Source organism: Ctenopharyngodon idella, chromosome 3 (assembly GCF_019924925.1).
Source record: "Ctenopharyngodon idella isolate HZGC_01 chromosome 3, HZGC01, whole genome shotgun sequence".
In the NCBI taxonomy this organism is placed as follows: domain Eukaryota; kingdom Metazoa; phylum Chordata; class Actinopteri; order Cypriniformes; family Xenocyprididae; genus Ctenopharyngodon; species Ctenopharyngodon idella.
Window position 1 is genome coordinate 52,633,539 of NC_067222.1, and position 14,506 is coordinate 52,648,044.

General features: G+C 40.2%; 1 long non-coding RNA gene across 1 annotated transcript; it reads right to left on the bottom strand.

Moving 5' to 3' along the window:
• Positions 1–509: 509 nt before the first annotated feature.
• On the bottom strand, positions 510–5,205 carry LOC127509002 (uncharacterized). The gene is made up of 3 exons (XR_007929086.1): positions 2,003–5,205; positions 1,852–1,899; positions 510–1,705 (listed from the first exon to the last, which is right to left on the bottom strand). It is a non-coding gene; the product is annotated as an uncharacterized LOC127509002 (long non-coding RNA).
• Between the last annotated feature and the right edge of the window lie 9,301 nt (positions 5,206–14,506).

The following is a 14,506-nucleotide window of genomic DNA, read 5'->3' on the forward strand; positions in this document are numbered from 1 at the left end:
ACACACTCTTCATCTTATCCTCACAAATAACACATATTTGACTCGATTAACACAACTAGGAGCTGACAGACAAAATAAGTAAACTTGTGTGCAGTTTACAGTTCAAACTTGGCCTTGAAAACGATCCAAACTTAATTATTAAGACAGAGCAATCATTGATAGGGATGGGTAGTTCGATACCCAGTGTCGACACACGTCTCGAGTTTTCGATACACTAGTGCTTCGAAACAGTGTTCCGGAGCATTGCTTGAAATGAGGCTGTCACGTGACCTGTGGAAATGAAGCTTCGTTACCTCACTGACACATCACGGCGGGCTCAAATGAACAAATATTTTCTAAAGCTGGTGACGTGATTAGTTAGGAGCCGCTTAAGCTCCAGCACAGTAAAACAAATAATATTCTTGAATAAAAATATGAAATTGCATTTGCGCCTTTGTGTGTGTGTGTGTTTTATTTATATATATATATATATATATATATGCATGTTTTGTAAGGAACACAAAAAATGGTGCAATGAAAAAATCACAGACCTTATTTATTGGTGTATTAAACAATCTATTTAGAAGGTGAAAATGTACAAGTTTGATGCAAGAAAGAACAGAAAGTCTTTATTGTCATTGTGTATTGTGCAAAATGCAATGAAATTTCGCTGCACACACACGTGCCACCATCTTTCTAATGACATATATGGTTAATAAATATAGCTACAAATAAACCTTACAATGACATCCCAACAAGCAAAACTGAATGACACAGGTAGGAATTTTTATTGAACACCAGATGGTGAAGTAGAGCACTGTTTCAAAAGCTTCGAAGCACCGATGCAGTTTGTTGTAAAAGCCATACTGCTTCAAAAGCTTTGTTCGGCACATCCCTAATCATTGATGCGACTTACCAGCAAGACAAGCTATGAGACTCTGATTACATAGCTCCGCCCCACAATATCATGTGCACAAATGCGAGTGACAACAGCCAATGGCTAGTTTCCCCAATTTATGCTGAAATTAACAACAATATTTTTAAACTCCGTTACATACATCCCCCTTAAATTCTGCTACATTGGGCTAGAACCAGCATATGCAACAAACAGTATATACAGTAAAGTTTGCAGGAAAAAAATAAAACAGATGTGAGTATAAGAGTTTTACAATACAGAAAATCATTCTCTTCCTAGGAAGTGCGTAAGAATGGAATGGTACCATGTCCCATACTTAACACAAACTATAGGAGGTGCAGTCTACACACTCCAAGAGAATACAATTGTATCTCTGCTCTTCAAAATATTCAGTGCCAACAATGCTAGAAACTAATTTCAGTGTCTACCTCTTAACATTACAATTGACTCGTAGATATGAATCATCATTCACACTCAGACATATTACACAAAAATGTTCCTGATCAACTCAACAAAGTTAGTTCCTTGAAAAATAACTTGAGCTTAACTGTGTGAATCACTTCTGACAATTTGTTGATTATCAATTTCACAGATAAGTCTGTTAGGTGGCCTAACTGATCTCCCTAATCATGTAGTGATGTGGCTTGTTAGTGTGGTTGTGGGCTGTTCGCAAATAACAGGGACATGTCTGTTATCAGGTTCAGGCACACAACTGGAGGACTCATTTGGCTTAGCTACAGGTAAACTCTCTGTACTTCCAACAGGTTCAGGAATAGTACTATTTTGTAGTAGCTGCAGTGGTGTTGCAACCTGAAAGATACAATGTAACCTCAGATGCAAAAATTATATATTTCTACAAACACTGCAGAAAATAAATTGGGCCTTGTTCAGTTCAATGAGCAATTCCCTGTAATCTTTATTGTTATTATTTTTTATTATGCTGCACAAAATCTTACCAGTTGTCACTGGAAGGTCTGGGATGAAGGGTGGAGATGTGTTGCTTCCTGGAACATAAAGTCTCAAATATTATGTGTGCATGTGTAAAAATAATTGGCAGACAAAATCAGCTTGAGTGTGGTGCTAAAAATTAATAATAATAATAATTACCAGAAAGGATTTTGGCTACTAAACATGTTTGAAGTTCAACATTCAATTTTCTCAGTTCCTTCCCTTCAGCAATAGCCTCTTGATACTTCCGGGCAAGAGATTTGTATCTGTTCTCAAGTTCATCAAATTTTGATTTTGGAATTAGTTCATCTTCACTCTCACTTGATATCTCATCCACAATACGTTTTTTCCCTTTTGGGTGTAGAATGAGGAGGAAAGAGTGGTTGCTTCCTTTTCAAGGCTTGTCTCTTTTTCAAAATGTCCATCAGAAAGGTCTGCTTTCCTTCCTCAATGCTCGCCTTCTGGGATGCCTGGAAATACAAGTAACACAAGTATGAGGCTTTTAGATTTTTCAGTTAATGGAGTTCATCTTGCAGTCTTTTCATGTTACTTAAAGCATTATCCTTAGCTTCCTTCCCTTCTGAAGTTTTGTTCTCTGGTGGACTTTTATCAAGCAGCTTTGGCACTCGAATCTTTTCCCAGTTGCCAGCACATTTTCAATTTCCTCACACGTTTCTGGAAAAGCAATGAGAATAGCTGTCTTAAAAAGTAATTGTTTATGTTCAGTCTAGGATTACACTAAAGGTAACATGCATTTTTACTCTATATGTAGTAAAACAAGCCAAACTGGCAATGTGGAAAGAAAGGGAAAAAATACAAGAAAAAAGGGGCCATTTCCCCACATCAAGGGGAAAGATCTTCATCTCAAAAACAGGTCAATCTCTCTTTGAATCCCCAGTAGCAACAATACAGAAAAGTAATACACACCCAAAATGCAAAATAAAGTTATTAAAACAGTCCCAGTCACTCAGAAAAGAGAGAACAGAAAATAAAGTATGCAAACTAGAACTCACGTCGCTGCATATTACGGTGCATGAAGCCAGATCAGTTTTTTACCCACATGTCAGAAAGCCTGATAAAGATCAGGTGCTGGAGTTCGAGTCGCTCTTGTCCAGGTACTGCGAGACTGCAGCCGCCGTCTCAAAGACTTTAAGGGTTCTTCCAATATTGACTCATAGCTTGGCTGGATACAGCATTGCATAGCGAGCACCCATATCTCGAAGTTGCTGCTTGACCGCGTTGAATTCTTTACTCTTCCATATCACTGAAGCCGAAAAATTCTGGTAGAATGATACTTTGATGTCCTAATACCGCAAATCTCCATCCACCAATCGTCTCTTGCTGGCATCGAGAACCCTCTGCTTGTCACCACAGGAACCGGACAATCAGTGGCTGTGGCCTATACTTGGCACCCGGTTTTGGGGCCAGCATACAATGTGCACTTTCAATCTTAAAGGGGGTCATGAACTGCGTTGGTTTATTGTTTTATAATGTTTTCTGGGGTACACTTACAATGTTAGTATTCTTTTTACGTCCAAAATTGTCATAATTCATGAATAAAAGGCATTTTTCCTACCCTGATTTTAGCCCTCTGATTTGAACGCTCTGTTTTAAGGGGCGTGTCTGCTGTGAGACTTCAGTGTAAACGCCCACTGCTGTGATTGGCTGACATCTTTGCATATGAAAATATCCAAGTATTACTCTCTCTTTTAGCGCGTTTTTACTATTACAGCTCTGAGGTTAACTAATCGTGAAAAGTGTTGCATTATAAATCGTGTCATGAAAGGTTGCAGTGATGAACATTGTAGTCGATCACAGACATGTTGAGCGCATGAAAGCAGTGATCTCGTCACTGCAACTCAATTTCTGTACACTAACAAATGCTTTCATATTCACTTACAGTGCAAACGCGATATAACTAAAAGATTTGTTGAATAAAACGGGAGTTTTGCGCCTCAGTCACTGATAAACTCACGCTGTTTGATTGACAGCTTCAGCGCGCGCTGCTCCAACAATTGCAAAGGGAACTTTCTTTGATTGCTTTCTTTATATAATTTAATCACCGTTAAATAACTGATTATTTTCATCCTACTAAGAGAAACAACGCAAGTTGACATTTAGTCACTGGTTTGGTTTACTGACACACAGACAAAGATCATCTGACTGTACATGAATCATTAATATCAGATCAGGCATTAGAATTAACACAGTTACTTACATGTTGTTACTGTCGAGTCCAGGCACTGCACAATATTTTCTCATCCTCAACGGCATGTTTATTGCTTGGTAGCTCGATCTGGTTTAGCACCACTTTATTGGTGGGCGGGGCTAAACAGGCAGTGATGAAGTAGGCGTTGATTTTCTTCTGCAGAGGAGGTGCTTGCTGCCCTTTGACGTCATAGATCCACACTTTGTAAATCCTGTCGTTTGCTGGGTCTGGTGTCAATTAAAGCTTTTACTGGACTAACAAGGAAGTTTTCAGCTCTAAAACTTACAGGATATTCTTATAGTATGATGACCTCTTATATGTCATGCTCAAGGAAAATTTGATTTCTCATGTCATGACCCCTTTAATGTGACCACTCTTAGTATGCAATTAGAATTTCTTAGAAATTCAGGGATCTACGATTCAAGAAAAGTAACCGCATTGGCGGTTCATTCCATGTTTCCTTACTTAAGCCACACACTGAACTCTTGTCTCCTCCCTCCACAGATCCCGGTGACGATGCGGTACCTCCTCCTCCCAACATCGCTGAGGAGGAGAACATCTACAGGGTGCGGGCGATTCTCGACTCTCGACGACGGGGTCCTGCGCTGGAATACCTTGTCGACTGGGAGGTCTGCGGCCCCGAGGAGCGTTCCTGGGTCAACCGTCACGACATCCTCGACCCCTCTCTTCTAACACAGTTCCAACAAGACCATCCGGACCGTCCTGCTCTTTGGGGTCGAGGTAGACTCCGTCGTTGTCGCCCCATCCGGTCGTCAGGAGCCGCCCGTGGAGGAGGGGGTAGTGTCACAGAGTCAGTTCCCACCACCAACACTTACAACACATCGTCACTGGATCTCCACGCTCCGCCCACTCGTTCCCAATCACCAGAGTACTGATCAGCAGCACCTGCACCTCATCACACCAGCACTATAAGAAACACTCACTCCCTGCACTTAAGTGTCTGGTCTTGTTTGTACATACCTGGACTCCTTACCTCTCCTACGATGTTTCTGTGTCTCCACTCCTTCGTCTGGTCCTGTCTTCCCTCGTCGAATCTACAGCAAAAGAGAAAGAACTCTGTTACCGTTCAGCTAAGTGACTTTACCCAATGTGCTCATATCAACCAACTACTCACCTGTGTTATTCATGTGTTCGTGCCTCTGTCTATCAATAAACAACCTGTTTTATACTTACCCTCTTGTTCCCGTCTGTGTCTTACAATTTGAGTGCCTTGGATAATTTTTATCAACTCTTAACACGTCCAAAATGTTAACTTAAGTCTATCACAACTAGTATAACCTTTGACTAGCCAAGACGTTAGCTAAAAACAGTGGGACTGACTTTGTTACTTAAAATTTTTTATGGGATTTGAAGGATCGAATGAAATTCGAAGTGGTGGTGGTGGTTGTATCGCATAGCTTCGCATTGCAGGCCTTGCATAGTGCTGTTCTTCTCTTCTTAGCACCGTCTTGCATAGTGCCTTCCATTTTCAGTCACAACTGTCCGTTAGCTCGCTCTGCTCTGTCACGTGGTTAGGTTGCAGCATGTTCAAAAACATTTTAATTCATCGAAAATGTAAGTTATTTCGAGACATTTAACTCAAGCCTAAGTCAAGTCTCGAGTCATGCATATCAAGTCAAAGTCAAGTCTTATATTAATATTTGTCAAGCAAGTCTCAAGTCCTGAGATTTGCGACTTAAATCTGACTCGAGTCCCCCACCTCTGGCATTTATATTGGTTTTATAGTAAATGTCATGTTTAACTTTCATATTTTTTATGGAATGTCAACTACAGGGAAGTGACAGAAATTAACTTTTCTCATTAAGGTTCAATATTTGACCTCTTAAATTGATCTCTAGGGGTATTTATTTTTCTCTAATCAAGTTAAAGGTTCCATGACATGCTGCTTTTTGGATGCTTTTATATAGGCCTAAGTGGTTCCTTGTACTGTATCTGAAGTCTCTTTCCCGAAATTCAGCCTTGGTGCAGAATTTCAGCCACTACGAGCCAGTCCCACAATGAGCTTTCCTTAGGACGTGCCATTTCTATGTCTGTAGCTTTAAATGCTAACGAGGAGGAGAGAAGCGGGGCAACGTGGAGGGTGGGTGTGGCCTTAACCAGCTTGCAGCCAGTACCATGCGCTAATGTTGACAGTGGATGTATCGCAATGGCTTGTAGACTTGCAGTTGTTCAAGCTTTCAGTTTGACCCAGAATCTGATCTGGATGGAGAAGCACCGGATAAAGAAGTTGCAACTCAGTGGCTACAGCAGGACGTCTCCGAATGGTTAGTTTAAAATATTGTGTCTGGATACGGTACTTTAGTTGGTTTGTTTGTGTACAGTGGGTATGGAAAGTATTCAGACCCCCTTAAATTTTTCACTCTTTGTTATATTGCAGCCATTTGCTAAAATCATTTAAGTTCATTTTTTTTCCTCATTAATGTACACACAGCACCCCATATTGACAGAAAAACACAGAATTGTTGACATTTTTGCAGATTTATTAAAAAAAGAAAAACTGAAATATCACATGGTCCTAAGTATTCAGACCCTTTGCTCAGTATTTAGTAGAAGCACCCTTTTGATCTAATACAGCCATGAGTCTTTTTGGGAAAGATGCAACAAGTTTTTCACACCTGGATTTGGGGATCCTTTGCCATTCCTCCTTGCAGATCCTCTCCAGTTCTTTCAGGTTGGATGGTAAACGTTGGTGGACAGCCATTTTTAGGTCTCTCCAGAGATGCTCAATTGGGTTTAAGTCAGGGCTCTGGCTGGGCCATTCAAGAACAGTCACGGAGTTGTTGTGAAGCCACTCCTTCGTTATTTTAGCTGTGTGCTTAGGGTCATTGTCTTGTTGGAAGGTAAACCTTCGGCCCAGTCTGAGGTCCTGAGCACTCTGGAGAAGGTTTTCGTCCAGGATATCCCTGTACTTGGCCGCATTCATCTTTCCCTCGATTGCAACCAGTCATCCTGTCCCTGCAGCTGAAAAACACCCCCACAGCATGATGCTGCCACCACCATGCTTCACTGTTGGGACTGTATTGGACAGGTGATGAGCAGTGCCTGGTTTTCTCCACACATACCACTTAGAATTAAGGCCAAAAAGTTCTATCTTGGTCTCATCAGACCAGAGAATCGTATTTCTCACCATCTTGGAGTCCTCCATGCGGGCTTTCATGTGTCTTGCACTGAGGAGAGGCTTCCGTCGGGCCACTCTGCCATAAAGCCCCGACTGGTGGAGGGCTGCAGTGATGGTTGACTTTCTACAACTTTCTCCCATCTCCCGACTGCATCTCTGGAGCTCAGCCACAGTGATCTTTGGGTTCTTCTTTACCTCTCTCACCAAGGCTCTTCTCCCCCGATAGCTCAGTTTGGCCGGACGGCCAGCTCTAGGAAGGGTTCTGGTCGTCCCAAGCATCTTCCATTTAAGGATTATGGAGGCCACTGTGCTCTTAGGAACCTTAAGTGCAGCAGAAATTTTTTTGTAACCTTGGCCAGATCTGTGCCTTGCCACAATTCTGTCTCTGAGCTCTTCAGGCAGTTCCTTTGACCTCATGATTCTCATTTGCTCTGACATGCACTGTGAGCTGTAAGGTCTTATATAGACAGGTGTGTGGCTTTCCTAATCAAGTCCAATCAGTATAATCAAACACAGCTGGACTCAAATGAAGGTGTAGAACCATCTCAAGGATGATCGGAAGAAATGGACAGCACTTGAGTTAAATATATGAGTGTCACAGCAAAGGGTCTGAATACTTAGGACCATGTGATATTTCAGTTTTTCTTTTTTAATAAATCTGCAAAAATGTCAACAATTCTGTTTTTCTGTCAATATGGGGTGCTGTGTGTACATTAATGAGGAAAAAAGATGAACTTAAATGATTTTAGCAAATGGCTGCAATATAACAAAGAGTGAAAAATTTAAGGGGGTCTGAATACTTTCCATACCCACTGTATGCTGTTACAGTTATCATGTAGCTAATGCTAGCCTACGTTGTTGGCTTTTCATGTTGCTCTGATTTGCTATTGTGTATATATATTATATATATAATTATCAGCTATAGACACTAACCAGCGCCACTATATTAGTCAGACCTCTGCCATTATTACAAATACCTTTTTGGATAGGTGCCCATTGTGGAAAATGTGCTACCATGCCAACATCATTTATTTGTTTACATATTTTATATTTCATAAATCTTAAAAGTTTTTACAATCTTTCTTATTACAATTACCTCAAGCTCTGCAATCTGGAAATGTGGATATTGCGTGCACCATAACAACAACAGCAGAACGGTTATCCAAACAACAAAAAAATTTACAACTCTCGCGTTACAGTGTGTGTAGCTATTCACACACATACTTGATGCTATCTAACTTTATATTAGCGACAATAACTGGGCTATATTGGCCCACGTTGAGGAAACAGTCTTCGGTGAAATCTGTGGCGCAGACATGCAAAACTTTGGGAAGCTGTATCAGCGCATTACCAGAGGAAATAAAATTAACCCACTGTTTCTTCATAGGCTCGGATGAAGGAACTAAAAAATACTAAGGTGTTCATTTGTACATCCAAACACTGAGCAACTGTCATGCTTCGCTCAAAGGCGAAGCAAAATACCCAGGGCTCGGTTTACACCCATCGCCTTTTCTAGCCACTGGGGGACCATAGGCAGGCTAGGGGAACTCATTTTAATGTTAAAAAATCTCATAAAGTGAATTTTTCATGCCATGTGACCTTTAATGTGTATGTAATCTTAGAGGTGAATGCATTACAGTGCAATTATAACTGCGTAAATAATGTTATGAGATTAATTTAAATATTTAATTTTAAATATAGAAAAATGGGGGTGGGGGGGTAATAAATTATACTTTTAATATATAATATATTATATTGCCAGTAGGTAGTGGCAAGTCACTGGCTGTGTCCGAAAACCTAGGTAGCTGCCTCGCTGCCTTATCAAACAATGACTTGTAAGGTAGCGTTTGTGCATGAAGGCACCTCATGAAACGGATTTCGGGCACACTTCTGAGGCAGCATAAGGGTTAAATGATCTACAGCAATATAGCGTGAGCATTAGTGAGAATTAAAGAAATATTTAATTGCTACAGTAGTAATTTCTCGCTAGAAAATGACATCAAAAGTGGAAAATGTTGGTCAAAAATGTACATTTAATCACAAGCGGAACTTTCGGACACCATCTTTATTTTTCTGGCTCAACTGTCACAGAATGGAAAGCACAGGGTTGTGGGATATCAAAGGCAGCTAAGGACACATCTATGCTACCTTCAAAAATCGATCAGATGAAGTTATCTCAGGAAACAGGATGTGAAGCTAAATGTTATGAGTTCGGACGTGCTTTGATGCCTTCCTACCTTGAAATGTGTCCTCAGAAGGCAGCGTTTTCCAGTTTTCGGACGCAGCCACTGTCTTAATGAGTGAGTCATATAAGCATTCATTCAACTGATTCATTCAAAATAGCAGATTCATTCTGGAACAAAGCAAGTTACTGGACCACTGATTCACTGAATCAATTTATTTAACCCCCTGGATTTGTTTAGTGACGAAACACCACAGTAATGAAGCTGCTTGCCAAAAATTGCGTTCGCTGTAGCTTGTTTGGAACTGTCATTGGAGAAATAGAGCAAAAACAGAGAATATTGACAATATTATGTCTAAAATGTCACATCACAATATCAACTTTTTGTTTACTGTTGAACAGTTGTACAAAATCAATATCATATTTGCAATCATGCTAATATTCTAACATAACACCTGAACATGCTTTAGAAACATCAATAAAACACTGGTATCAGTTCTGTCTATTGTTTTTCTTCATTAGAAAGAGCGACGTATTTGGCATTAAAGCACTTTAAAAAGAAACTGGCAAATGTCAGTGAATTTACATCACGTTAATAACAAAACCATTATTAAATATTATTGTAATCTATTGACAGCCTAGCTACGATTGAAAATGTATGCTCTTGTATAAAGAGGCATGCTGTTTTGACCTCTAGATTTAATCAAATGAACTATAACGATCAGGTTAGCTTACTTTTTGAAGTGCTGAATGAAGTTCAAGGTTGTGATGGTCATGTTTGATATCCCTTTCCAGTTGTTATGCATAGAGCAAATCTTCTTTTATGAATATGGTCAGTTTTGAAGCATTAATATCCTAAAGAAACGATCTTGTGAGTTTTTTTCTACCCTCTGTATTTGCCGCGCTCAATCTGTATTGTCTGTGCTTGTGCAGCATCACTCAATCACACAGACTGTGATGTTGGTGATTCCGTAGCTTACATTCTGTTTATCAATTGATGCAATGGATATTTATATAAAAGTAATTTTATTATTTTAGTTGTTATAAAGTCATTCTCGAATCATACAGTTCAAGTCAAGTCAAGTCTCAAGTCATTGGATCTCAAGTCAAAGTCAAGTCTAGTCATTTTGTTCATCTAGTCAAGCAAGTCTCAAGTCCTTAAAATTGTGACTCAAGTTGTTTGCAGACAGCCTATTAATGATCGTTATTATCAAATTTTACCTCAGACAAAATTCTGGCAGTGTCATGACTTCTATGGAAACGTCAAATAAAAAACCAATAGGAGCGCAGAACCTGATACAGCAATTAGTGACAAAAACAAATCACCACTTGCTCCACACAAGCATCTTTTTTTCCCCAGTGTTTTTTTTCTTTCGCAAGAAGATCCATGTTCAAAATTAACACTAGTGATTGTTTTTGTTTGCTAGTCACCATTTCTATCCCACATGTAAAAGCAGCTAACAGTCATCAAACGTGTCATGAATTGATGATGTAAAACTTGAGACTTTTTGTGTGCGTCACGTCTTGACTGCTGTGAAAGATCCCTGTTTACACTGAGTACACATCCTGGTCATAAGATCATCACATACTGCAGTGTTTGATTACACTTCAATAAAATACTGTAACTCAAACAGTACAGCATTCTGGTAGAAATGCTGAACTCATGAATTTGGTTTCCATTAATGGATGTCGAATGTACACATTCATTAAATTCTAATGAATGTGTACATTCGGTGCAATGTAAGTCACCTTGGATAAACCAATTGCAAAATTTGTAAATGTAATTAAAATTATATATATATATATATATATATATATATATATATTAATTTTGAAGTGAGAAGATGTAAGTTTCATGGCTGTGACTGTATTGAAATGCATGAAGCAGGAGTAGGAACAAACATAGTCTTTAAAGGGTCATGAAACTCTAAACTAAATTTTCTGAGATTTTAACAGAGTCAGAGGTGTAAAGAGTACCTTAAAACCATACTTGAGTAAAAGTACTGATACCTTACATCGAAAATGACTCCACTACAAGTTACAAGTAACCAATTCCAATATGACTTGAGTAAAAGTCTTAAGTACTGTTAAAATCAGATACTTTAAGTATTTTACTCATGCTGAATGTAGGCTCAAAGATGCACTAGTCCTCAACACCTGAGAGACATGTCGGTGAAAATAACAATTGATTTGTAAGATGTGAAATCAAGTTTATTTTCTAAAATCAAAATAAAACTGAACACCTCAATGTTGCAATAAATCAAGGTCGACACAACAACCTTTTAAACGTCTACAAACTCTCAAGTCTCAGTTGAGCTCAAGTGCACAGAAAGCCCATAAGTAAACCAATATCCTTCAAAACAGTCTTGTCAATATAGTGGATAAATAAAACAATGTTGGGTAAAATTAAACAGTAAAAGTCTACTGTATGTGCTGGTTTGAGCCTCATCCCCAGCTGCAGTCATTTCCTCATCTAATAAATAAAACATCTGCCATCAGCAACTACCTGCTAATGCACTCGCATTCATGTAACGTATCCTTGTTGACAAGTTTTGGGTGAGTAAAGGCAAAACGCACAAGATATAGTACGTTCAATGCCCTTATATGGTGATATCGCTTCTTTATATCAGAAACAAACTGCTGCAGAAAAAGTTAGGTGCCATGAAAAATGTAATTTGTAATTGCATTACTCATCACAAATGTAGTGGAGTAAAAAGTACATTTACTTGCTCAAAAATGTAGTCAAGTAGAGAGTAAAAGTTGCCAATATCTTTGATACTCAGTGCAACTACAAAGTAGCCAAAAAGATACTTAAGTACAGTAACTAATTACATTTACTCAAGTACTTTACACCTCTGAACAGAGGTATGTGTGTTGAACATCATTGAATATAATGTTAGCATCTGTTAGATTTAATTGTAGGGGGAAAGTGGTTAATTTTGAGATTTTTTTCACTACTTTCATCTTCCAGGTTTAAAATGTAAACCGTGTCCACTTCACAGGTTGTGACATGGCGGTGCACTGTAGTACCTTGATGTCGCGTCGGTGTCTCATAATTATTTTTCTTATCCTATGAGAAGACACCACCTCTTAATTATTCAAGACATCACATGGTTCTTTCAAATGACAGATATGTCAAACTGTTAGATCACGCAGTAGATGAGAGAAGCATTCATGAGTTGCAAGTGTTTGTTTTCATGGTGTAAAAGTTCTGATGTGTTGCATGGCTTTCCCCGCAATGCTGCCAGGGCTACACTGCCTGCCGGCAGTTGGTTGGCCATCAACTACCCACACATCAAAAATGTTTGTGTGTGGCAAGCATTTTTCTCGAGAGAGCTACGATAATGGAATAAAGTCAGACTTCGGCCTTATTCATCCTCTGACAGGTGCTTCAAACAGTGAGATCACATACAGTAAGTGAGAGATGCATTAATGGATCAAAACCGAGTGTTTGTTTATGCTTTTTAAGAGTTTCTGCATCACACAAGTTCTCTTCAATATCTGTGTCTTCGACACAAACGCGATTCATCCACACTGTGAATGCAACTGGTCTTTATGGCCCTTTAACCGATCGAACAGCTTATAAAACCGCCACAAAATAAGTCTCAAAAGTTATCAAAGATGCAACAGCGTGTTCATATCCGATGCAGAGAACAAAATGCGAATGGCTGCGCATTGATATGTGTATTAAATTATAGCACATACCATGTGTATATTGTGTTGCATGTAATAGTAATTTGCAGCAAGCATTTGTGGAAAGCTTTGATGCTTTTAATGAGAGCGAAATAAAACTGTCTGAATCAGAAGCCGTTGCTGTGTTGTCAGTCTCCCCTCATCCCCCTCCACTCCGCAGCTTAACCACGCCCACTTCTGTAGTATTTTTCAAAACTATGGTGAGAACTAACTGCTGCTGAAATGGGGTTTCATGACCCTTTAATAAATCCAACCAGAAATACACAGGAGATCATAAGAGAAATAAACAGACACAACTATGTTAAATTGTCATTACGAAACAATGAAGAGATTCATGGTATAAATATATGGAGAGTAATCAAGGTAAAACAGAAGAGATGTGTGTGAAAATTAGGGACTATGGAAACTAATTATCAAACAGGGAAACTAAATTAGAACTCAGGAAAACAGGAACAGACTAAAAAGAAAACTAAAACAGAACATACACATTACAGTATGCCCCCTGGCTCTCCCTGGGAAGGCATGTCCTCACTCCGTAATAGTCCAACCAAGGGGAGAGAGTGGGCGCTCTGTAGGAGGACATGCAGCAGGAGAAAGTATGGAACTGAGTTGGTGGCAGGAGAGACGAGTGGTGATGGCGGTGAGAGGAGCCAGGATCAGGAATAGCCAGGCGGGCACCCATAGAGCAGGCGGAGCCAAATGAAGTCAAATGGGTGGAAAGATGGAGCATTGTACGGCTCGGAAGTTTGTGGCGCAGACAGAGTGACATCTGACCAAGGCGCAGCCGGAGGGATGAGGGAGCCCGGAGGAGCTGTCGCGAAGATTGTATTTGGTGGAGCTGAGGGAGGGAGGAGCCGAGGGAGGGAGGAGCCAAGGCAGAGCCGACAGGTCAACGGGCCGAAGTGGAGTGATGGGATCACCGACTGGAGGCAAAGCTGGGGGGTTCACTTCTCTGGACGTCGCTGGAGACCATAAGACCCGAAGGGCACAGGAAACTATGAACTGGGCAGAACTAGCAGAAACACGACTTCAAGCTAGACTGGACCAGCAGGTAAGCATGGGTAGGCATCCTTTTCTAAGTCAAAATATATATTGCAGAGGTCAGCTTCAGCTCACCCTCAGTGGAAGGAGTGTAGCCAGGGTCTTCCTTCTTTCCCTCAAACACCACTAGCAGTCCTACGGTGGCACAGAATGTTGCCGGTTCACACACCTGGTCAGACACTCCTGGGGGCTCGGGCTCCCTGGCGATGGTAGGCTCAGTGTTCATTATAGTGGTGGCTTGTGCATCACGGCACTCTTAAACTCTCCATCTGCGGTGGGCACTGGCATCATATCTGTGCAGCAGGGGGCTGGTGATGCCCTCTGCAGGCCAGATGGTGAAAGTCGATCCATTGTTCACCAGCACCCACTCCACAAATGTGGTGAAAGCTTTCTGAAACA